This window comes from Globicephala melas, chromosome 15 (assembly GCF_963455315.2).
Source record: "Globicephala melas chromosome 15, mGloMel1.2, whole genome shotgun sequence".
Taxonomy (NCBI): domain Eukaryota; kingdom Metazoa; phylum Chordata; class Mammalia; order Artiodactyla; family Delphinidae; genus Globicephala; species Globicephala melas.
The window spans coordinates 86414315-86437720 of NC_083328.1; the positions used below are offsets into that span (position 1 = coordinate 86414315).

Here is a 23406-nt window from a genome sequence, read left to right on the forward strand (position 1 = left end):
TCTTGTGTGGTGTATCTTACTTCATTCAGGAAGGTGGCGAAAGAGTGGCAAAGTAACCGACAGGCAGGATCCCTGCACCCTAGGGAGAGGCAGGCAGGGAACAGATGGTCTCAAATACAAATTCTAGATCTTCAGTGCCATGAGAGGGTGTGTTGGTGACAGAGCTGTGGGGTCTCTGGGGAAGGGGTATGGACCGTGGGGAGGAGCCGGCCACGTTACAGTCGAGTCTGGGCTGAGCTGCCGGAGCCATGCAGGTGGGCACTGCAGCAAGAGGGTGTCCGGCCGGCCAGGATCCACCCCACTGAAGCGCTCGGGCCTGGCGTGAGAGCTGCTTGAACTCCTGAGGTCGTCCGGCTGCAGCTGTAACGGCTGTGGTGCAGGAAGGGCACCCGTGTCTTCGGCTGGGTGGGTGGGTGGAGGGGCTCGCTGAGAGGGGGGCGGACCTTGGGAAGAAGAGGGTCCCGTTCCTTGGGCCAGCAGTGTGCGGCCATCTTCCCGTCCTCGTGGCCCCACTCCGCTGGGGCACCACGTGAAGGTGCCGACCACGGGTAGACAAGTCCTGGAGGAATGAGGCGGGGCGGGGGGGTGAGCTCAGGTGGTGCAGAGTGGGGAGCAGGGACCTGGGGGTGGAGTGCAGGGGTGCTGTGGAGAGGACTTCTCTGCTAAGTTTCTTAAGGTCCTCCGTGTACAGGATTCAAAAGTCAATACTGGGTGTGAGGCCCGCTCAAATGCGCCTGTTCCCTGTACACCCCCCACCTGCCCTGTACGATGACTCTTCACCCTCCCAGTGCTTGCTTCATGCAAAACCGAGCAACTACGAATGTGTATTCTCATTCCCTTCCCGTTCTTACTGAAAAGATGGCTTACAACTTCCTGCACTCTGCTTTTCCTTCTTAACGCTGTGCCCTGGAGTGCTAGCCGCACCACCCCCAAAACTGTTCTGGGGAGAGCCTCGCTCTGCACTGCCCTGGTGCTTCACATGTGTCCATTCCTGCTGTATTGGGTGTGCCCAGTGGGAAGTCCCTTCACTGGGAGCATCGGACGTCCTTTGGGGTCAGAGGGCACGGCTTGCCTGAGATGCAAGAGCAGGGAAAGTTAATGGCTTCGAATTGTGTGAGACAAACGCCCCAGCCCGGCAGTGCAACACAACATGAGGCGGCGCCAAGTGGAGAAAGCACCACCGCTGCCCCCAGTCAGCATTTACTCTCATTGACGACGGAAATGGGTTCCATGTGGTCTTCACTTACTCAGTACTTAAATGCCTGTGGGTAAGAGTTTGCTAGGCTCTTGTTCTGGGGTACAAGGATGAGCCTGACATGGACCTAGCCCTCAGGTGTTCCCCCTAAATAACGGACCCGTGAGGTAAGCTTTGAGAGCCTGAAGGACTGTAGCAAGTGGTGGGGCTGGCATTGGAGGGCAGCCATGGCACCTGCTTCCCTGAAGTCTCAGTTTCCTCTCAAGGTGAGGATAAAGGCATCCACCTGGCCCAACTGAAGGGTCTGCAAAGCACAGGGCCGGACTGCAGCCACTGTCCATATTTGACAGTATTCTTCCTCATATTTTCTCCAAACAGGTTGGCTTGTTTGTTTATAGACATATTTGTAATAATGTACTTCTCTCACTTTTTTTTTTTTAACCGGTATATGCCCCTCTCACCGTTGTGGCCTCTCCCGTTGCGGAGCACAGGCTCCGGACGCGCAGGCTCAGCAGCCATGGCTCACGGGCCCAGCCCCTCCACGGCATGTGGTATCTTCCCGGACCGGGGCACGAACCCGTGTCCCCTGCATCGGCAGGCGGACTCTCAACCACTGTGCCACCAGGGAAGCCCTGTACTTCTAATATATATCGTGCATTTTGCTCATTTTACTTTCAGGAGCTATCACAAAAATTTTCAGTGCTATTAGGTAACCTTCGTATACATCTTATAACTATATTTTTCCATTTGAATGTGCTTATTTGTACAGTTGTGCAGGTTTCCATTTTCACTATTACAAATAACACCATCGAGAGCAGCTTGGTGCATACAACTTTTTCTGTATTGGGGAACATTTTCTTAGAAAGAATATCCCTAAAGTGGAACTAGTAGGTCAAGGAGGGACTCACTAAGGCCTGCTTCATTCATTCTTGCAGTGCCCAACACAGCTTCATTCTGAAATTGGTACCGGGTTCATTTGGTTCTCTCACTCCTGTGATTCTGGCCCGGGATCTTTAATCCTTTTGAATCAACAGACACTAATCTGGCCCTTCTGTTTCTTGGTTTTCAAAGGCCTTTTCGTGCCTGCTTGATGTTGCACAATTTAATGGCCGCCAGGCGACTTCCTGAGCTCTCTGCCACTTACAGGCCCTGAGCCTCGGACAAACTGGGCAGTTCAAGGCCGGCATGCTAGCAGAGAGGTGTAAGTGGGCAGAGGTAGACGGGGCTGGAGCTTGTTGGCAAAGAGTTTGGATTTTACTCAACGTGTTTAGGGAGACTTGGATGTCATAAAGTTTCTGTGTTAAGAATATGACTCCGCTGAGTGGAAAATGGCCGGTGGGCAAGCATGGAAGTGGGGAGGCTGGCCAGAAAACCTGTTGGATGGCTTCTAGGATGAAAACTGGCGCATGCCGGTGTACCGGGCACAGAGCAGGCACTCAGTAAATGGTAGAACTGTTTCTGTCATAAGAAGTGATAGGGAAGGGTAACGAGCAGGTCTCCCCTCCCTCAGGGGGTCAGTGAGATGAGCAGTGGTCGTACCTGGACAGGGAGGGAAGTGAGTGGAAGTTGGTTCAACTGCCCTTTCAAGACATTGTTTGTAGGTGGTTCTGGGAGGGCCCGGACAATGGCGGCGGCACTTCGGTGATTGGGCAGGAAGGCAGGAAGTCGCATCTCTGCGCTGCACGGATGAGCAAACGTCAGTCCCAAACAGTGGCTCAGGGGCCGCCGGCCTCCTGGTCATCTCCCACCAGCTCCCTCTCCCGTTCTTTGACGAGAACAATTATGCGTTCTCAATCTTACGTAAAGCGCGGGGCAAACTCAGCTGCAAGACAAGTCCCCGCACCTCTTCAGGGCGGCTGGCCGCAGCACCTGCCGGCCCACCGGAGAGCACCTGACGCTCTGATGAACAGGCCCCGCCCCCGCGCTCGGCCCCGCCCCTGCGGGGCGGTGGACGCTTCCGACTCCGCGGTGCGAGCTCCGCCCACAGCTCCCGGGGCCCCGCCCGTGGGCTGTCACTCGGGGCTCCGCCCCACTAGTGGGCGGAGCCTTCGCCCAGCCCTTTGGGCGCACGCTCGGCCTGCCCCTCCCGCGGCTCCGACCCGCCGGCGCCCACGTCCTCCCGGGAGCGCGCGCGCCGGTGCGGGTGCGTGCGTGAGCGTGCGTGAGCGTGCGTGAGCGTGCGCGCCCCCGCCGCCTCTGCCGGTGCTGCTCCCGCGCCCTCTGCCACTGCCCCCATCGCCGTCTCCGCTGCCGCCGCCGCCGCCGCCGAGTCCCGAGGCGCAGCCCCGGCTGAGGAGCGCGTCGGCCGGCTGCCCAGCAGCGCCGCGCAGGGAGGAGCGGAGCCGGCGGGCGGGCGGGCAGGCGGACAGGTGAGCTCGCGGCGGGCCGGTGGCCTCGCGTCAGGCCGGGCGGGCGGGCGGGCGGGCGGGGGTTCGGGGTGACGAGAGCGGAATGAAGAGGCGGGGGCGGGGCGCGAGATGAGGGTGACGGGGGGTGGGGTGAGGGGGTGCAGGGTGGCACGGCGCGGGGTGGCGGGGCCGCGCGCCAGGAGGCGGAAATGGCGACGACCCTCCCTCCCCCTTCCTTCCCCCCTCGGGACCGGGGGCGGCGGCGCGGCCGGAGGAGCGGCGGGAAGGCCCAGGCCGTGCGCCGCGGTCGGGCCACCGGGCCCGCGCTTGGGGGCGGCCAGAGACCCGACGTGCGGCAGCCAGGGCCCCCACCCCCCACCCCAGCGCAGCTCGCGCTCGGGGGCCGGGGTCTGCGCGGGGCGCCCCCGCCCCGGGGAGGGTCTTTGCGGTCCTGAGGGCCGAAAAGAGGGGCGCCGCCGGTCCAGCAGCCACGTAACCTGTGCCTGGGTCATTACGCTTATAGCTCGCGGAATTTAGCTTTGTTCCTTGACGCGCTGTAGATTAATCTCGCGGGTGAAAATCATCTGGTTTGTAAGAAAAAAATGTTTTCTTTGCTCGCGAGGACATCTGAAGCAGTGCCTTGTGTTGTAGTCTTACCGAGAGAGGGTTAGGAACTCATTCCCGTGGGTTCGAACTTGTTTGTGTTGAGCGGCTGGATCAGGGACTCGCTTTTTCATGTGCCTAAGAGATGAGTTCTCAAAATTCGCTCTGTTTTGCTATGCAGGAAAAGAAGCAAAAGTTTCTGTTTTGGTTTTCAGGTTTAGGTGTGATAGGGGTCATAGACTGAGAGGTGCTGTCCTGGACACCTTTGTCCTTACTAGTTGTCTGTTTAAAAACTACCTTGCTGACATCGACAGTTATACTGCCCCGTCTTAAATCTGGTTGCCTGAAGGCAGAACTCTAGTCAAAGCTTCTGAGATTTTGTGTTCGTTTATTTGCTTCTCTCTTGTTAAACGTGGTGCTGAGTTTCAGGATCGAGGTGCCTGTCAGACTTTGAGAGATGAAATTGTGAGGCAGGACTTACGGGCTTTCAGAAACTTCCTGAGAGCGTGCAGCTCTCCTTCCACCTGTGTCAGGGTTGCGGGACTTGGGGCATCTCTGATGGCACGTGGCCAAGCCAGGGGCTGAGTGGCAGGTGCTTCCAGCAGCACGGGGCTCTGAGAGGCACACGTGTTGCAGGACCCCCATGCCTGGCCCCCTTGGCCCTGGTGAAGTCAGAGCAGCCAGGGGTTGTCCCGGTGAGCAGACACTAGAGAGGCACGTGGAGGAGACAAGGCCTTGCTGGGGGATCTCAGCTACGGAACCAGTGTGGCCTCGGATGGGGACCCTTGCGGGGCAGGGATGCCTGTCAGGCCACCCCCATCCTCTGTGACCAGTCTCCCTATCCCTGGCTCCCTGACTCACTCTGCGGGCCCCTCGCCACAGTGGCCTCTTTGCCAGGCTCTTAACAGACTCCTGTGCTCCGTCCCTGGCTCTACCCAGATCACTGGCGCCCTCACCCTTAGGCTCAGGGAGGGCAGGACTCCCCTTACTGCTTTACCTGGAATTTCAGCTCGCCACTTCCTGTTTCCTGTCTCCCTTTCCTGCTTAGTTTTCCCACAGCACTTCATTCTTCTAATGTCCTGTTTAATATATTTATTATACTTAATGTTTTACTGTGAGGTGAAGTCCACAGGGAGGCTGTTTTGTGCAAAGAACGGTGGCTGGCACGTACTGCGTGTCCAGGAAATACTGTTGGAATGAATGGAAGTGATGATTGTAGTAGCAGCTCTGCAATACAGTGACCGTGTCACTGGAAAGTCATTGTGGCTGAGTACTGAGTACTGTGGCTGGGTTCTGAGGGAGGTGTGTGGCAAGTCACCTCCCCTTTGGGAAAGGACAGCCAGTTAAGAGGAAGATCAGAAAGGTACTAGGATCTCCCTGTAAATCTTTTTGCAACTTTTAGTATATAGTTAGTGCAAAATAAAAAGTTTTTTGTCAGATCTACCACTGGTAATAATGCTTTTAGAAATTTTGTCTTTGATTAACCCCCCAGAAAGTAAAACCCACATGCTAGTCCCAAATACTCAGTGACATTTGTTATGTTTTGTTTATAAATTTATTTATTTGTTTGTTTGTTGCATCGGGTCTCAGTTGCGGCATGCAGGCTCTTCGTTGTGGTGTTCCGTCTTCTCTCTAGTTGTGGCGCGCAGGCTCCAGAGCGCGTGGGCTCTATAGTTGCGGCACACGCGGTCTCTGGTTGTGGCACGCAGGCTTAGTTGCCCCGCGGCACGTGGGATCTTAGTTCCCTGACCAGGGATCGAACCGGCGTCCCCTGCATTGCAAGACCGATTCTTAACCACTGGACCACCTGGGAAGTCCCGACATTTGTCGATTAAATGGGTGAGGTGGAGTAATCTGTTGGAACCACGTGAAAGTGAGCTGTTCTGAGGCCTGCTCTGAATCCTGATGTGTGACTGAAGGACTCAAGTCATTTCCAGAACCTTCACTCAGAGTGAATTTATGTTCTTGGTTTTTCATTGTATTAACGTGGTGCTGGGACTGAACAGATACTGCATGTTTCTTGGCCCTTTGTGTTCTTGAGTCCCCCTCACTCGTGGAGGAAGGATGGCTCTGTGCTCAGTGCTGAGCTACCCTGGAGACGTGTGCTTTTTGCTCAGTCTCAGACCTGGAACTTGAGGCCAGGCCTCTGCACTGGTTCCTGTGCTGACCGACCTGACACCACCAGGCAGAATCCCTAGCAGGCTGCTGCTGACTGTGCATCTCAGGGCCCAGGTGTGACGTGCTTGCCTTGGTCCTGGGCTGGAGAAGATGCTCAGTAGGTGTGGGATGAATGACTAAAATTGAGGCTGGGAGGCTGGAGTAAGGAGACGAGGTGGAATTTTATTTAAGGTGGGACTTTGCTTTTAAAGTCAGGAAATAAAATGAGCATGATTTTTTAAAAACATTTTTATTGGGGTATAATTGATTTACAAATGATTCTTTTTCTTTTTTTTTGACCACACTGCACAGCATGTGGGATCTTAGCTCCCCAACTAGGGATTGAACCCTGGGCTCCCTGCAGTGGAGGCCTAGAGTCTTACCCACTGGACCGCCAGGGAAGCCCCAAAATGGCATGATAGACACAGATATAATCACCCTTGAAAAATTCCTTTACTCTTTTATAAAGTACTTTGTACCAGGTTTGGAGCATACAGTGCTGTAGGCAAACCATATATCTCAGCCAGAGGGCAGCCAGTTTTCCAGTAAGGAAACAGACCCTGTGTCTTCAGGGGACAGGTGTGGAAGGTGACGGCCTCCTCTTGCCCAGGAGGTGGACAGGAGACTGTTGGCTCTTGACGGTGCTCCCCATGCAGTAGTTAAAACTGCAGTGCTCCCCAAATGGGGCTTGTTTTTATGTTCTTATTGGACGGTCAGATCAGAGCATTCTTCAGCTGCAGACTCATCTCCTGCTCTGTCACAGTCCTTCCCTGTCTGTGTGTCAGCAGAATCTGTACTAGACTTTCCTTCCTGAGAGAGGACGAGACTCGGGCTCACATGATGGGGCCCCACTAAGATGAGGGTCATGGTACCTGCCCTTACTGCCTGTTGGGGGAGTACAGGAGATGGTAAGTGGGAAGGTATGTCATCAACTGCTTCCTAAGTTTAAGTGACAAAGATGCTGAAAAATGACAGTAGTCATATTTTATGAAAATGCTATCCCTCATTTAAGAGAAGGAACTGTTGGGACTTCCCTGGTGCCCCAGTGGTTAAAACTCCAAGCTTCCAGTGCAGGGGGCGTGGGTTTGATCCCTGGTCGGGGGATCTAAGATCCCACATGCCGCGTTGTGCAGCCAAAAAAAAAAGAGAGAGAACTGTTAATGCTTTTACTGTGCTGATAGCAAGGCCAGTGCTCAGGTAGTGACATCCCCTGAAGAGGATTAACAGCAGCCTGTTATTGGTCACTCGAAATTCAACCCAGAGGATTTAAGGATTAGATCACCAAACAATTCTTACTTTTGATTTTGTCTTTCGTTGTCTTTGCATTAATTTTGTTAGAGGCCGTTGTATGGGTGAAATGGTATGTTCTCTTGGTTATTAGTACTTGCAGACATTTAATAGGTTTTGGTCTTTAGCAGGTAAGAGTTGTTTTAAATTCTAAGAGTTTTGCAAACATATTGGTAGCTCACATTGAAATTGCAGAAAAGAAGTACAGAGTCTCATTCTCCAAAGACAGAGTGTGTAGTGAGACCATGCATTCAGTGGGTGTCACTGAAAATGCCTTCGTAAGTGGTTTGCTTTTCAAGGGTTGTCCGTATACATCGAAGGTCCACTTCCCTCCAAAATCATACTCCATTGTAGGTGTATCTACAGCACTGGTTTTTAGAACTTAGTTCTGTGGCAGAAACCGTAGTCTTTTTTTCCTGACATTAAACCCGACTAATATTTTCAAATTTTGTGATACATTGTGAGTGATCAGTGAATATTTCTAGAATGTATGAGTGTAAATGAACCTCGTTCATCATCATGAGTTACTTATAATTTAATATATATTTTTTTATTTTTGGCTGTATTGGGTCTTCATTGCTGTGCGCAGGCTTTCTCTGGTTGCAGTGAGCTGAGGCTACTCTTCTTTGCAGTGCGTGGGCTTCTCATTGTCATGGCTTCTCTCGTTGCAGGGCACGGGCTCTAGGCGCATGGGCTTCAGTAGTTGTGAGCGCAGGCTCAGTAGTTGTGGCGCACAGGCTTAGTTGCTCCACGGCATGTGGGATCTTCCCGGGCCAGGGATCGAGCCTGTGTCCCCTGCATTGGCAGGCGGATTCTTAACCACTGCACCACCAGGGAAGCTCCGAATTACTTATAATTTTATTGTGCTTTTAATTTCTCTGCACTGAACATGTAACACCAGAAAACATGGCGGTGTACACGGTGAAATGTGCAGTCATTTGGCGTCTCCATTGCTGTGTTCTGAGGAATTCTGTGCCAGCTGGTTATAAAGTTGCAAGCCTGGAAGTCAGAGGATTGGAATGCTGACTTGCTACCCTGCCGGCTGAGCCCCGCCCTGGCTATCTCTGGGATGGCCAGCCCCTTTCTTAGAGAGCTCTCTCTGCCCTTCATCTCTGTTCTTTTCACTGGGTGGAGTGAAATGTGTTATAGTGAAGCCATCAGAACTGAGTTATCCTGTACTGTCTGGCCCTGTGGTGCTTCAGAGGTGATGAATTCGGGCGCTGGGGGTCCAAGACCATAGGCTCCGCGTCACAGCCCCGACTGAGCTGGACCGGGCTCTGCAGAGGGAGCATGTGCTGCTGCCTGGCTTTTAGTTTTTTCCTTCCGTTATTGGAAGGGATTAGCACAGCAGATGTTTGGTTTTTAGTTAGGTGGTCTCAGTGAATCTTCCTTGACTGAAAAGGAGTGTCTTTAATTGTGAGAGGGTTTCTCTAAGATAAATAATGAAAAATTCTAGGTCAGAGAATACAGACTTTATTATTTTTGCCATATATTGCTAAATTTATATTTCCTCCGGCAGTGTGTGTCTTTTCTTCTTCACCTACACAGGATTTTAACACTTTGTATTTTGCTGCTAATTTACCTACTGCTGTAGGGTTTGATAATAAAATGTGAGATTTTTTTCAGCCAGTTGCAATAAATTTTGCTGTGTCCTTTAAAATAAGAATTTTAAGTAAGTTAAGAAATAAAGAGTGATAATTTAGTGATAAATAGGCTTTTTAAGATGCGTGAGACCAGGCCACATCTGGTTTTTTGGTTTTTTTTTAATTGAAAAAGAAGTTGTATTCTGGGTAACAATTTTTACTGGACTGTATTTACCTGATACTTTGAATCATGAGGCTCATCACAAGTAAAGCTGAAATATTTTAACGCAATTTAATGGCCCAGTTTCATTTTGAGATGAAACTAGAACGTCTACAATTTAAGGATTGTCTATGAAGTATTTCTTAACTTGTCGAAGCATAGTTGTCTGTTGGAAACAGTTTGTCTTCCTCTAAAATTCGCTTAGAGGGTGCCTCCCCTCCCGCTGCGGCAAACCCTCTGAAGCAGCCTGCTTGCGAGCAGGCCAGGGTTGCTCAATACGCATCCGCCGTAATCCCCAGGACAGCCGTGCACGGTAGCTGTTATCCAATCGTGTGGATGAGGAAGGTGCGATTCACATATTGTCTCTGGTATGAAAGTGTGGTATTGAAGAATAAGCACAAGTAATGCTGTCACACACCTTAAAATGACAACACGGAATTTACCTCTTAAAATGCTGTTTCGGTTGGTGACGTTTTCTCTTGCATCATCCTGCCTGGTTGGGTGACCCTAACTGACTGTTACCAACAGCATCCTTCTCCCTGGTGTGTAGGATCCACGTGACTCGCACACTTGTTTCACCTGCCCCTGTCCTTTCTTTTATAAAAATTGATTCGTGACAAGGGTAACTGTAACCCATTATCTGAGGGGGCTGTCCTGGTGGCCGAGTAGGCCAGCCTGTCCAGCCAGCTCCTAACACCATCTCATCCTCACTCAGGCTGGTGGACTGCAGTGCACGTAGGCGTTAGGGGCACTCTTGGACCTGCTCTCCTCTGGGGGAGCTGTGCAAACCTTCAGAAGTGTCTGTGATCTACCTCTTACTTGTGGCATTCCTTAAACTGCTCACAGAGTCGCAGTGTCGTGAGGCAGACCTGTCACTTCATCAGACCCCCCTGCTGCTCCCTGGAGTGGGCAGGGGTCTTTGTCCTTTCCTCACCCCAGAATGACCATCCAGCTTACGAACAGCTCGCCTCTTTGGTCACAGGGGCAGAGCGTGTTTCAGTGAGTAGCAGCTCGGTACAGCCTTACCTGATTAGATGCCTGCCCTGTAAAGCCTTGAAGACAGGACTTTTCCTATATTTTTAAAAGGCAAACGACAATAAGGCAAATCAGTGAAGTACGGATTTTACATCTAAAATGTATGCAACAATAATTAATATTAGTGTTCAAGCTGAGAGTCAAATAAAGTATAACCTACATAACTTTTATTCACCATTATAAACTTTGTATGTGTATATATTTTAGTTTAAAAACACAGTAAAGGGTTAATACAGTACCTTATTTAGATAAGGCTTGTAGGTTAGTACAAGAAAATAAGTTATTTGTGCTCAGGACAGGGAAAAATTACTCCGCTTTGTGACATGGTTACCGAGAATCTGTCGAATTGTACAGCACTTGGAGTCAGGTGTGAACCTGAATCCCAGTCCTGCTGATCCCTGGCACAGAGGCCTCCAGATGACCCCGTTTCTGGGCCTTAGTCTTCTCATCTGTAAGTTGGAGGCAGTAACAGTAACGGCTCGTGTAAATCTTGTACCCGGCACTGTTCTCTACATTTCACACGACTCGATCACGGACACACTGTGCCAGGCTGTCTGCAGCCCCACTGGACGAAGAGGAGATGAAGCTGTTGAGTAACTGCCCAGGTCACTGAGCCCATGTGTCGCAGAGCCAGGCTCCAGCCCAGCCAGGTAGCCCAAGAGCTACACTCTCATCACCCACTGGACTGGGCACCTGCCCCACAGGCTTCTTGGTCCGGAGCATGTGTGCCCCTAAGTGCCTGCACATGGTAAGCACTCCCTAGGTTGTAGGTACCATGTTGGTAAAATTACAGCAGTAATCGTAAGTTCTGTCACCAGTACAACTGTGATAGCATGTGCAATGCGTGTGTCTTGACACGCTTCTGACATCAGGCGTCTCTCTACACTTGGCTCGTCCTGGGGTAATTCGTGCAGCTCATACTTGATTTAGTACTAGAATGGTTGGTTTTGGTCATCGTTGCAGGGTCCATTGCTTCATCAGAGGCAGTCAGTCCAGCAGTGGGAACCCTGGCGGCCCCCTCCCCAGGGCTTTCACATGGGGCAGCCCTGGCTGGGGCGTCCCAGTGCAGCGCGGTTTCCAGTGGATGCGTTTCGGGACACATTCCTGCTGGAGACACAGAAGACGTCGTGGCTGCATCTGCTGCGTTTGATGAACTTCGACCCGCTATGTGTATCTTAGGCTTCTGCTCATTCTGGAGTTGGAGCGTCCAGTCCCCTCCCTGGGGGCGGAGCTGCCCCCAAGCTGGTGGGTCGTTGGGTTGTCAGTGTCACACACTGCACTGCTCTGAGCCTGTGGGCTCTCCCGGGAGCGTTAAGTAGGTCTCTTAGCCTACGTGCTTCTGTGTGACCGTGACTTTGTTCACAAGTATTTTCATGTGATATTCAAAGTTGAGGATTTGAATGTCGTGATGGTCTCTAGATAGTAAGAAATCCTTCCTGGTAAACATTCACGAGAGTGGACTTGCACCTGGTTGCCAGTCAGCGTTACGCCCTTTCTGTCACGATACAGATACCTCCGGTTCTCCAGTCTATCTGCTGATCCGCAGGCCTGGTCCGCGGAGGGCCAGGGGCGGCAGGTGGCTGCCTGGGTTGAAGGGTGCCTGTGACTTCAGTACCTGAGGTTGTAGGGGTTGTGAGGTTAGAACACCAACACCCAGAAAGCTCCCGTGCTCATTACTTTTATAAGAAATACTTTTGCCTTCCACTGTCTAGTTTCATGTTTAGCTTTGAGAAGATGTTAAGGTTTTCTGGAAATGTTTGGCCATAGCACTGGTCTTCCTAGAATCTCTTTCTGCAGCCTTGTGCATAGGTGAGTACCTGTTGGCCCCAGTGCTGTGATGATGGAAATGTCACCTGTGTCTGTCGGTCATGTTCTGGTGTCAGGGTTCCAGCTTGTTTTAGGCGCGCTTTACACAGAGGCAGCGTCGCCCTGTTGTTTGCACCTCAGGGATGCTGGGCAGGCAGGACCAGGAGGGCCGGCTCGGAAGTGGGGCTCTCCCGTCCACATTGGGCCACAGGCAGCCTCCGCTCTGAGTCACAGGCTTTTGAGAATGTTCAGTGTTTTTTTTGACTCTCCTTGTATTCAGACACATAGTTAGAGTTGTTTTGCTCAACTTCTGACCTTTTCCTTTTGACTGACTGTATGTAAGCATTAGTTTATGAAAGAAAATCCTTATTTGGTTTCTGGACGTAAGTCACTACTGATAAAATTAATTCCATAGACCGTACTGAATGCTCGGCCGGTACTGGGGCAGTCGCTCAGTTTATACCTCAGAAGGGCTTAGCGTGCGGCCATGCTGGGGCCTTTCAGCTGCCCCGGGGGTGTCTGCTGAGCCCTTGCTGGTCAGCCTTGTGCTCCCTCTGTGAGGGCCGAGGGTTCAGTGTCTTTAGTACTGGAATACATGCTCTTTTTGTGACCAAGCATTGTGCTTATTGTTAGGTGAAAGTGCTACTTAGTTACTGTGCTTTGGTAGGCTGGCCCGTCTGCCTGGGGTTTAGACCCATTCTCTCTGGTGCTTTGATGATTGGCGGGGAGCCCTTCTTAAACACGGATCCGTTTGACTCTAATGCTCTCTCTTTGTCTTAAGGCTTGGCATCACTGTTGCTTTTTATTTTTCTTAGAATTAAGGAAGAAAGATGGCATCTTTAGGGGTTCCTCTATTTTCCTGAAGAATTTAGGAATTCTTTACGTTTGGAATTCATTTTAAGTCAGGAGTAAAGGGAACGGACGACTGTGAGACTCAGCATCGTCCCTTTTACCCCTTCCATGTTTGTTGACTCTTGCTTATAATTCTTCAGATATGTCTGTGGAGGCCATTGGTGGCCGTTTCCTTCTACTCTGCAGTGTATTAATCTTTTCCTTCTGGAACAGATAATGAGTTCGGAGTCATGCATTCAAACCACTGGTTTTCCACCGTGTTCTGAGTGTGTCCCCAGCACCGGTAGGAGTTGGCCCTCCTGAGGGGGTGAAGTGCTCCAGACCCAGCTGGTTCTTTTTTTTTTCCCCCCCAATATTTATTTATTTATTTATTTATTTGGCTGGTCTGGGTCTTAGTTGCAGCATGCATGCGGGATCTAGTTCCCTGACCAGGGGTTGAACCTGGGTCCCCTGCATTGGGAGCGCAGAGTCTTAGCCACTGGACCACCAGGGAAGCCCCCACGCCCCCAGCTGTTTCTTGAATGTCCTTTTTCCAAGGTTCATCATGGATTTTAAATGACGCTTCCTTCAAAGGAGAGAGGTCAGCTGTCTTTGGAACACCAGTTGTACTTTGTCTTTAGTATCTTTATTTTCAGTGAAGTTTTTCTTCTGTGGGGCCAGGCCCCAAGTGTGGGAGGCTATGCAGCCGTGCCCGCACCGGGCTGCACCCCATCCCCTCCCCGAGGTGCTGGCTCACGGTCACTGAATCGCACCTCATGGCTGTGTCCCGACCCATCACCTGGCGGATCCCCTGTTCCTTCTGTCCTGACCCGACGTAGCAGCGTCTCTGTCCTCCTGTCCCAGCGTAGCTGCGCTTACCCCTTGTCCCCTGTGTGACAGGACTTGGTCCTGCGCCATCAGCAGCATGCGTTGTCCTCTCGCTAACTGCAGGGGGTCGGCCTTTCTTCCTTTCTTCCCTTCTCCTCCTCTGACTTTCATTTGTCCTTTTACTTTTACACTGTCAAGAGAAATTTACATTGTGTTTTGTAAACATAAAGGTGCTTGTCTGTAAGTTTATTGCTGAAAATCCATAAATTGTTTACGTTATTCCCACTTGTGGAAACCACGTTCGTTACAGAGCCTGGACCCTGCTCTGATGACGTTTTCTTCCTAGAGTAGTGCCTCTCTCTCCCCAGGTTCCTAACAGCCTTTTTCTTACATTATTAGCCTTTTTTCTTAACTTCTGTATTTTCAGACTACCCATGATACGGTGTATTATCGTTGTGGCCTGGAACTTTCTTTACTCCGGGCACTCTGTCCTCCTACCCCTGGCAACACAGCGGCTTTCAAGGCTGCCTGTCCAGCCACGTTCCTGCGATGACCAGCAGCGGGCAGGGAGGCTGGAGCACCTCCATGGCAGCCCTGGAAACCTCTGCATCTCGGAGGGGCATCCCCAGAGACAGTGAGAGGCCCTGGTGTGGCCTTCCCACCACGGCCTGTCCCCAGGGGACACAGGGGGCAAACCTGTCTGCACACCAGGAGGTGTGGCTCATGGGATTACCCGCTCATCGCTTTTATTTTATTTATTTTTTTATGTTTTAGTTTTATGGTCCCGAGGCGTGTGGGATCTTAGCTCCCCGACTAGGGATCGAACCCACACCCTCTGCATTGGAAGGCAAAGTCTTAACCACTGGACCGCCAGGGGAGTCTCTGTTCATTGCTTTTAAACCCACCTTGTCTTTGTAATGGATGCTTGTATTAAAATATGATTGTTTTAAGTATTATTTAATGATGTGTGTAGAAGTAACAGAATTTGTAGCTTTTGTAAAAATTTTTGAGACTGCCTCAGGTAATTTTGGAGGTTTTTGAATAAAGTACTCTCAGAATGGAACCAGATAGAGAGTCCTCACCACCACCCATAATCCTCCCCTGTGGAAGTTAGAGTGCACCTGCAGGTCCCAGGGGAAGACTGGACATGCTGTGGGGGCGTCTGGGACTTCGGGGCTGGCATTGCTCAGACGAGTGATGCTGGTCTGTGTCTCATGCTGGGCCCAGGTTAACCCCAGATGGAGCGGATGACCTGCGGGTAACAAAACTTTAGAATAAAGTGTAGGAGAATTCGCTTTGGATTTTGGGATGGAGAAGGATTTATTGAACAAAAAAGAGAAAAAATACGTTCACACAGATTTGATATATTCAGTTACATTAAATTGTGAGAGGGAATTCCCTGGCAGTCCAGTGGTTAGGACTCCACGCTTCCACTGCAGGGGGCACGGGTTCAATCCCTGGTCAGGGAACTAAGATCCCGCATGCTGTGCAGTGTGGCCAAAAAAAAAGAAAAAGTGAGAGATCTGTTGCATGATAATGTGCAAATAGGTAACACTACCCAAGTGTACACGTAGGAGTGGTTAAGGTGGTCAGTCCTATAGTTTTTACCACAATAGAAAAATGTATGAACTTGTGTTCATGATAAGTAAAAAGAGATGGGTGGGAAATCGGGAAGGCTGGGGGCGCCCATCATTGTGGGGTGTGGTCATCTGGGTAGCGGTTGGCCTGCCCCTTCTCTGGGACCCTAAAGTTCCACTTGTAGGTACACACCCTACAACAGTTCTTCCTAATCTGTTTGTGGTGAAGGATCAGATTTTATTTGTTTTCATTTCCATTGTGTCACAGGCTGATACTTTTGTAAACTACAATGAAAATGACTAGCTAGAAGAATAAGTTGCAAACAAAACAAAAAAATGCAAGCCCAGATTTTTTTCTTTTTACGTTTTTAAAATAAACATACAGTAAAATTGACCTTTTTTTTTGATGTATGGTTCTCTTGAGTTTTAATACATAGAGATTTGTGTAACCATCACCCTGCTCAGGCTGTGGAACACGCTCATCCGTACCCACCCCCCACGCCCACAGCATCCACTGTTCTGCTCTCTGTAGGTATAGCTGTCTTTTCAAGAATGTCACGTACATGGAATCATAGAGCTTCTAGCCTCTGCGGCCAGCCTCTCTCACTCAGCCCAGTGTTACTGAGAATCCTCCACGTTGTGTGATGGACGCTTCGTTCCTTTCTGCTGCCGAGTGGTGCTCCATTGTGTTCACCTTCCAATTTGTTATCCTTTCACAGGGACATATGTGTTGTTTCTGGGTTTAGCGATTATAAATATTCATGTACAGGTTTTCCATGTGAACATTAATTCCCGTTCCTCTTGAATAAATGCTCAGGAGCGGGATGGCTGGGTCACGTGAAAGCCTGTCTTTAACTTTATAGGAAACTTCCAGCTCTCTTCCAGAGTGGCTGCCCCGTTTGGTGTGCCACCAGCAGTGTACGGGTCTAGCCACTGGGTGTTGTCTGGTTATTTTTTAAGCCATTCTGATACATATGCAGTGGTATCTCATTGTAGTTTGAAGTTGCATTTCCCAAATGGGTAGAGATGTTGAGTATCTTCTCCTGTGCTTATTTGCTATTGCTTTGACAGTTGGGTAAGTTTTGCTGTCAACTTCTGCCCTTAGCACTAACCTGAGCTGGCAGGGCATCACCCCGTGCCCGGCACTGCCCTAGAGAAACTGTAGGTGGGAATTGCTCAGAAGGTTCAGAGGACCCCAGTAATAGCAAAACCTGGGAATGACCAGGCATCTTCCAGTAGAAGAATGGATTGACAAGTTGTGGCCTGTTCCCAAAATGGAATTTGTCCAGTACTAGGAATGAGTGAATTATAGATATATCCAGCAATTTGGGAGAATCTTAGAAATATATTGAGTTTCAAAAACAAGTCACGGGCCAAAAAAAACAAGTCCCAGAAGGCTGCATACACAGTGTTAAGACCATTTGTTTTTTAAACAAGGTCTTATTTATTTATTTACTTGTGGATGCATTGGGTCTTCATTGCTGCACATGGGCTTTCTCTAATCGTGGCAAGGGGGGCTACTCTTTGTTGCGGTGCGCGGGCTTCTCATTGCTGTGGCTTCTCTTGTTGCAGAGCACAGGCTCTAGGCGCACGGGCTTCAGTAGTTGTGGCTCGCGGGCTCTAGAGCGCAGGCTCAGTAGTTATGGCACATGGGCTTAGTTGCTCCGTGGCATGTGGGATCTTCCCGGACTAGGGCTCAAACCCGTGCATTGGCAGGCGGAGTCTTCCCCCCCCCCGCCCCCGTACGCGGGCCTCTCACTGCTGTGGCCCCTCCCGTCGCGAAGCACAGGCTCCGGACGTGCAGGCTCAGCGGCCACGGCTCACGGGCCCAGCCGCTCCGCGGCATGTGGGATCTTCCCAGACCGGGGCACGAACCCGTGTCCCCTGAATCGGCAGGCAGACTCTCAACCACTGTGCCACCAGGGAAGCCCAACAGGTGGATTCTTAACCACTGTGCCACCAGGGAAGCCCAAGACCATTTTCTTAAGCTGAAAAAATTAAAACTAAATAGTGTTTAGGGAGAAACATATGAGGTAAATTTCTTTAAGCAAGGGATTGTAATAAACATTGCTTCAGGGTAATGTATATGGGGAGAATGCAGGAAGTTTCAAAATTATTGGTAATTTTCTAGTTTTTAAATTGAAGGATGGGATCATGGTGTTTATTTTATCATGATGCATCATGACTTATATGTGCCATATCTTCCTTTCTGTGTATCAAATATTATATAAAATATTTAAAACAGAACCAAGGGACTTCGCTGGTGGCTCAGTGGATAAGACTCTGCACTCCCAGTGCAGGGGGCCCAGGTTCGCTCCCTGGTCAGGGAACTAGACCCCACATGCATGCTGCAACTAAGAGTTTGCATGCCACAACTGAGGAGCTCACGTGCTGCAACTAAGGAGCCCGCCTGCTGCAACTAAGACCCGGCGCAACCAAGAAAGGAAGGGAGGGAGGGAGGGGGATTAAAACAAAAACAAAAACAAAAACAGAACCAAATAGCCTTCCTTTTAAGACGTTTTCAAGTCTGTTCTTCCAAAGTTGGCACATGATTTTTTTCTGCAATAGTAGGTTGAATTCAACAGCAACTCTTCATAAACATTCAGTGCGTGCTGATTTTACACACGGAGATACAAGAGTCAGAATACACATCTCTTTCCCCTGCAGATGTTTAAGTCTTCTAAGGAGCATAGACGTGCCCTGTGAGCACAGGGATTTTTGTCCATTTTGTTTACTTTGTTCACTGCTAAATCCCCAGCTTTGAGAGCAGAGTGTGGCACATGGCAGGTGCTTCCTAAATATTTGTTGAACAAATAAACAACACACAGACATATGCTCAAGGCTCAGGATGGCTGCATAGAATGTGATGGGTTCTGCTGTACATCCGTGGATCCCCACCAGGGATCTCGCTTCACAGTCGGAGGTCTCAGTAGGCGTTCCACGTAGGAGTGGGCAGGACGTTGAGGAGACCCCAGGTGCTCAGGGTTGGCAGCACTGCCTCTGCCTAAGAGCGAGCTGTCAGGCCGTGAGGCCCAGTGGGCGCAGTGGCAGGAAGAGGCTGGTGTCAGACAGGGTCTGTGTCCAATAGGACCTTGTAGGGCAGGCCCGGGAGCTGGGATTTGATGCTGCAGCCAGTGGGCTGTTGGGGAAGGACCTGAGTGGGGTGGTGACAGGAGTAGAGCCGTGCTTTACAGACTTGTCCTGGCGGCAGTGAGGGAGGACAGACTGCGTATGCTCCAGAAAAGCCTCCCCCTTTACCGGACCCCTGCCTCTTGGGGTTGGCGAGCTTTGACTGGTTTGAAGCCCATTTTTCCCTGCTCGTGTGTGGCTTGGCTGCCCCGCAGTGTGGAGGAGCCCCAGTACTCTTCCTAGCAGCACCAGGACGCACTGCAGATTTGCAGAATGTGCCCATTGTTTGTTTTTAAAGGTATGTGTTACTAAAAATGACGCAGCCTGAAGGTCAGGACCTAACCCTCCTGGACCCAAGGCTGGGAGCATAGCTGGGATGGCAGTTCCTGAGTTAATAGCAGGTGTAGCTCAGGAGATGTGGCTGCTCCCCAGGTGCTGACGTGGGCCTCGGGGATGCCTTTGAAATTTAATCGAAACGGGTTTAGGAAAAACCAAAATGCTGAGGTGCTACCTCAAATAGCAGACGTGACATTTCCTGGTGGTCCAGTGGTTAGGACTTGGCGCACTCACTGCTGTGGCCCGGGTTCAATCCCTGATCGTGGAACTTAGATCCTGCAAGCCACACAGCGCAGCCAAAGAAATAGAAAACAAAACAAATAACAGGTGCTGGACTCCTGGACTCCTCAGGCAAAGACAAGTCACCACCTCAGCACAGCTGGCCTGTTCCTGGACCTTGAGGCTGGCGGCAGAGGACACCTGGTTTCCCCCGTGACACTCTAGTGGAGCCTCCTCACGGCGTTGAGCTTGGAGCTGTGTGCCTGTGGTGCCAGGTATTGGGGAGATGGGGGAAATCGAGGGAAGCAGAAGACAGGTCACAAGACAATGGGAGAAACCAACTCTGGGGAGGGGAGAGCGCTGACCAGGTGCAAAGGGGATGGTCTTCAGTTTGTCACTTGTGGGACATTATTTTTAGGATGATTTTTTTTCCCGCTTTGGAAAAATGTTTATTTCTTTTAAATCATTAAAGTATACCCGATCACTATAGAAAATTAAGAGGGATAAACAACAAGGTCCTACTGTATAGCACAGGGAACTATATTTGATATCCTGTGATAAACCATAATGGAACAGAATATGAAAAAGAATGTATATATATGTATAACTGAATCACATTGCTGTACAGCAGGAATTAGCACATTGTAAATCAACTATACTTCAATGAAATAAATTTTAAAAAATAAAATTAGAATAAACCTCAAAAAAAGAAAATTAAGAAAATAAAATATTAAGACTTTTGAAAAAAGTTGATTTTAATGATTTAAAAACCCCACAAAACCCGATTCTTTCTCTCTCCCCTTCACTGTCTTCCACAACCTTTTTGCTTGACAGGAGCCTCCTAGATGCATTTCCCAATATCACACGTGCTAAGAATGAAGTCAGATCTGTCCGTTTGCAGTTCAGGTCACTCTCTTAGTTACAAGACCGTGTCCCAACTGAGCATGAAACTTAAAAGTGCGTATTTCCTGGCAGTGGGTAGTTTCTAACTAGAATGTTAACTTTTGAAACGTGTGTGAAAATGATGTAGAAATTTACATGTAATAATTTTTATGCTTGGACAGCATTTATTTCATTTTCTGACTCAAAATTATAAAATACCAGTTTGAATCATGTTCATAGCAGCTGTTTTATTCTTAAAGGGCCAGATGTAAGTATTTTCGGGTACCTGGTGACACAGTCTCTGCTGAGAGCAGCCACAGAATGACAGACAAACGGATGTCTTTCTGTGTCTCCATGAAAGTTGTAAAAACAGGCAGCCTGCCATCACAGAGTAGAGAATTTTATGTTTCATTTGGTTCTCTCGTAGTATCTAATTCATGTTGAGAACAGATCACATTAATTACAACGGCTGCTCTGTTTCCTGCAGGTAAACTTGACATACAGTGAAAGGCACAGATCTTAACTGGATTTCAGTGAGCTTTGGTGTGTACACTTGTGAGACCACTCTTGCATTTAAATTAAGAATATTCCTGTCTCCTAGGAGGTCCCCTTACCTCCCTGAAACAGTCGCTTTTCTGGTTTATATCACGACCTTGTTTTTCCTGTTCCTAATATTTGTATAAATGGAGTCATTTTGTGTTTCTTAGCTTGTTTGCGTAACACATTGTGTTTGAGATTTATTGATTTCATTGCTTTGTCGGTATGTTATCCTTCTTTTATTGGTAAGTAGTGTTCTGTATAGAATAGACCAGAAATTGTCAGTCCTTCTGTTGATGACCCTGTGTGGTGTTTGCTTTTCTTAGAGCTCTGTGCTGCCTACTTCACATAAGGTGTCCATTTCTCCCCCACCCCTGCTTCGCTGTGCGAAGCTGTCCTGTTTGTCTTACTTGCAGCACAAACCGCACAAGCCCAGGTTGATCAGTTCCTGCTTCCAGGAGTCTTGTGTATTTTTTAAAAAGAAAGAGGAAACGATCATCTGTTACCTCTGTGCTCCCCACTTCCAGTGGCCTTCATTCCTTCTAAAGACGCTGGTTTCTATCTGGTGTCATTTCCCCTCGGTCCAGGTAACGCTCATTGGTGTTTCGTGAATTTTAGGTTTTTGTGATGGGTTCTCTTAGTCTCTGTCGGAAAATGTCTTCATTTCAGCCTTTGTTTCTGAGGGGTGTTTTTTCTGGAAATAGAATTCTGGTTTGACAGGTATTTTATCTGAGCGCTTTCAAGTTGGGCACCACTACCCTCTGGGTGCTGTGATTTCTAACGAGGAGGATATGGCTCACACTCTCGCTCCTCCGCAACGCGTCCATTTTCTCTTGATCTCTGGTTTTCAGCAGTGTGACTGCTGGGCCTGGGCGTGATTCTGTCCATATTCATTCTGTCTTCTGCAGCCAGGTGATCTGCAGTGGGCCTCTGCTGCTCCCATCACGGTGTTCTAGGGGAGCTATGCTCACCCTGATTTAGGGTGTCTTCCCGCCCCAACACTCCCCGGCATCAGGGGTGGTGTCTCCTGCCCAGCACCCGGCGTGTGTGTAAATGCTTTTGAACCTGTGATCCTGGGGAAGGGTAAACGCCCTTCGAGACAGACGTGTGTCCGTTGGAGCCCCAGCAAAGCACATTGAAAGTCGTCTTTATTGCTTGGGTGTAGGGTTGCACTGTCGCTGTGCCGGAATCCCGTACCCGCCAGCGGTGACAGGAGGGAGGTGTCTTCCTCGGGGAAAGTTTGTATCTGATGCAGTCAGCGGGCTCTCCTCATCTCAGTGGAGAAACTCACAAAGTAAGGGATCTCGTTTCTCTGTTCTTTGGTATGAAGATATTATCAGGGTCATTGTTCCGTATTACATGGGAACCTAAGATTCCAGTTGGAAAAACCCTCGGAAGCCAGAGCTAGTGGTGCTTAAACCATGATCTAAAGTAAGAAGAGTGACTGACGGGGGACGACAGTGAGTACACTTGGATGGTTTATGTCAAAAATGCTATCACCTCGTTCACAGCTTTTCCAGCAGCTTTTCGGGGTGGGCGCTGTTGCTGCTGTCTGGCCTAATTGCTTCACATTGCAACAAATTTCTTTGGATTTTGCCATCTTGATTGGAAATGCATATTCACAACATTTCTTGCCCACGTCTTCGTTTTGTATTTGTGCAAAGTTAACTTTGAGGACCGAAAAAGAGTCACAGTAACTAAGCCGACACTTGCCCACAGCACACAAATGTAAGTGCCTGTTCACAACACCCAGCTTCCCTAAAATAATTCACAAGAGAGCCATTACTTGACCCCTGGGTCAAGGGTTGTGCCTGCTTCCGTAATTAAGTCAGGTTTATGGGTGCACAGTTGTGCCCATTCTTTTAGACATTGTGTGCTTCCATGCTTCAAAGGCAGAGCTGAGAACTTGGGACGTGGAGACTGTCTGTATGGCCCACAAGACTGAAATATTACTGTCTTGCCCTTTACCAAAAAGCTTGCACACCAGCTTCTAGAGTAATAATACTTTGACGAATAGCACCAAAGTAAGCCTTGGTGTTAAAGCCTGTGCTGACTTCTACTGCCCCCAGCTTGCTCTTTCCTGGTGTTTGACTTCTTGGCTTAGACATAATTAACTCAGGCTTGAGTTGTCCAGACCCATCGCTGTGCTGTCAGTGATTTCATTAAAATATGACGAAGTTTATTTAGTCTCTCGCTCTTACTGTTTGTGATGTCAGAAAACTCTAATGATTGAAAATTGGGTTGGAGGGAGTCCACATGAGGATGTTTGCTGGTTCTTAGGAGAATTTGGAGTTGACTAGACCCTGGTTGGCTGGATCCTCCGTTAAGGTCCCTTTGATTGGCTAGTAGCCAAAACAGATCCCCAAATGGACAGCTTGCTCTTGAACTCTGATGAGAAGGGATTCTGTGGGGACTGTTGGAGACTTGCCGGCTGTGAGAGGGAAGTTAGTGCATGGGAATGTGGGCCAGACTCCTGGGGCTAAAGGACCTTGTCGGCCAGGAAGGCTGGGTTCTCAGTACCCGCGACAGTCCGACATGCTGAAGTCGTGTGTCCTGGAAGTGACTTGTGACAGAGCCTCTAGGAGGGCAGACATGCATCTGGAAGCACAAGAACGACAACTTTGTAGTTTTTATAAAAAAAGATACATACATAGATTTATAAAAAGTTCATGCAGTGCAGAAAAGGCTACAGAAGAAAATGATTTTAAAAATCAAGCAATAGTATGGGAATAGGTAAAGAAATGGTAGACAACAAAGAATAAGTTTTTTTTTGGCGGTGTGTGGGCCTCTCACTGTTGTGGCCTCTCCCGTTGCGGAGCACAGGCTCTGGACG

The 23406-nt window shown here is 49.5% G+C and overlaps 1 protein-coding gene across 2 annotated transcripts in view; it reads left to right on the forward strand.

Moving 5' to 3' along the window:
* Positions 1-3369: 3369 nt before the first annotated feature.
* The window catches only part of DNAJC5 (DnaJ heat shock protein family (Hsp40) member C5), a 30874-nt gene continuing 10837 nt past the window's right edge, over positions 3370-23406 (forward strand). Inside the window, exon 1 of one of the 2 annotated variants that reach the window (XR_004036133.3) lies at positions 3370-3564. The gene's annotated coding sequence lies outside the window, so the exon portion shown is untranslated. The remainder of the gene's footprint in view (positions 3565-23406) is intronic. The other variant, XM_030841575.3, reaches the window with a different exon arrangement.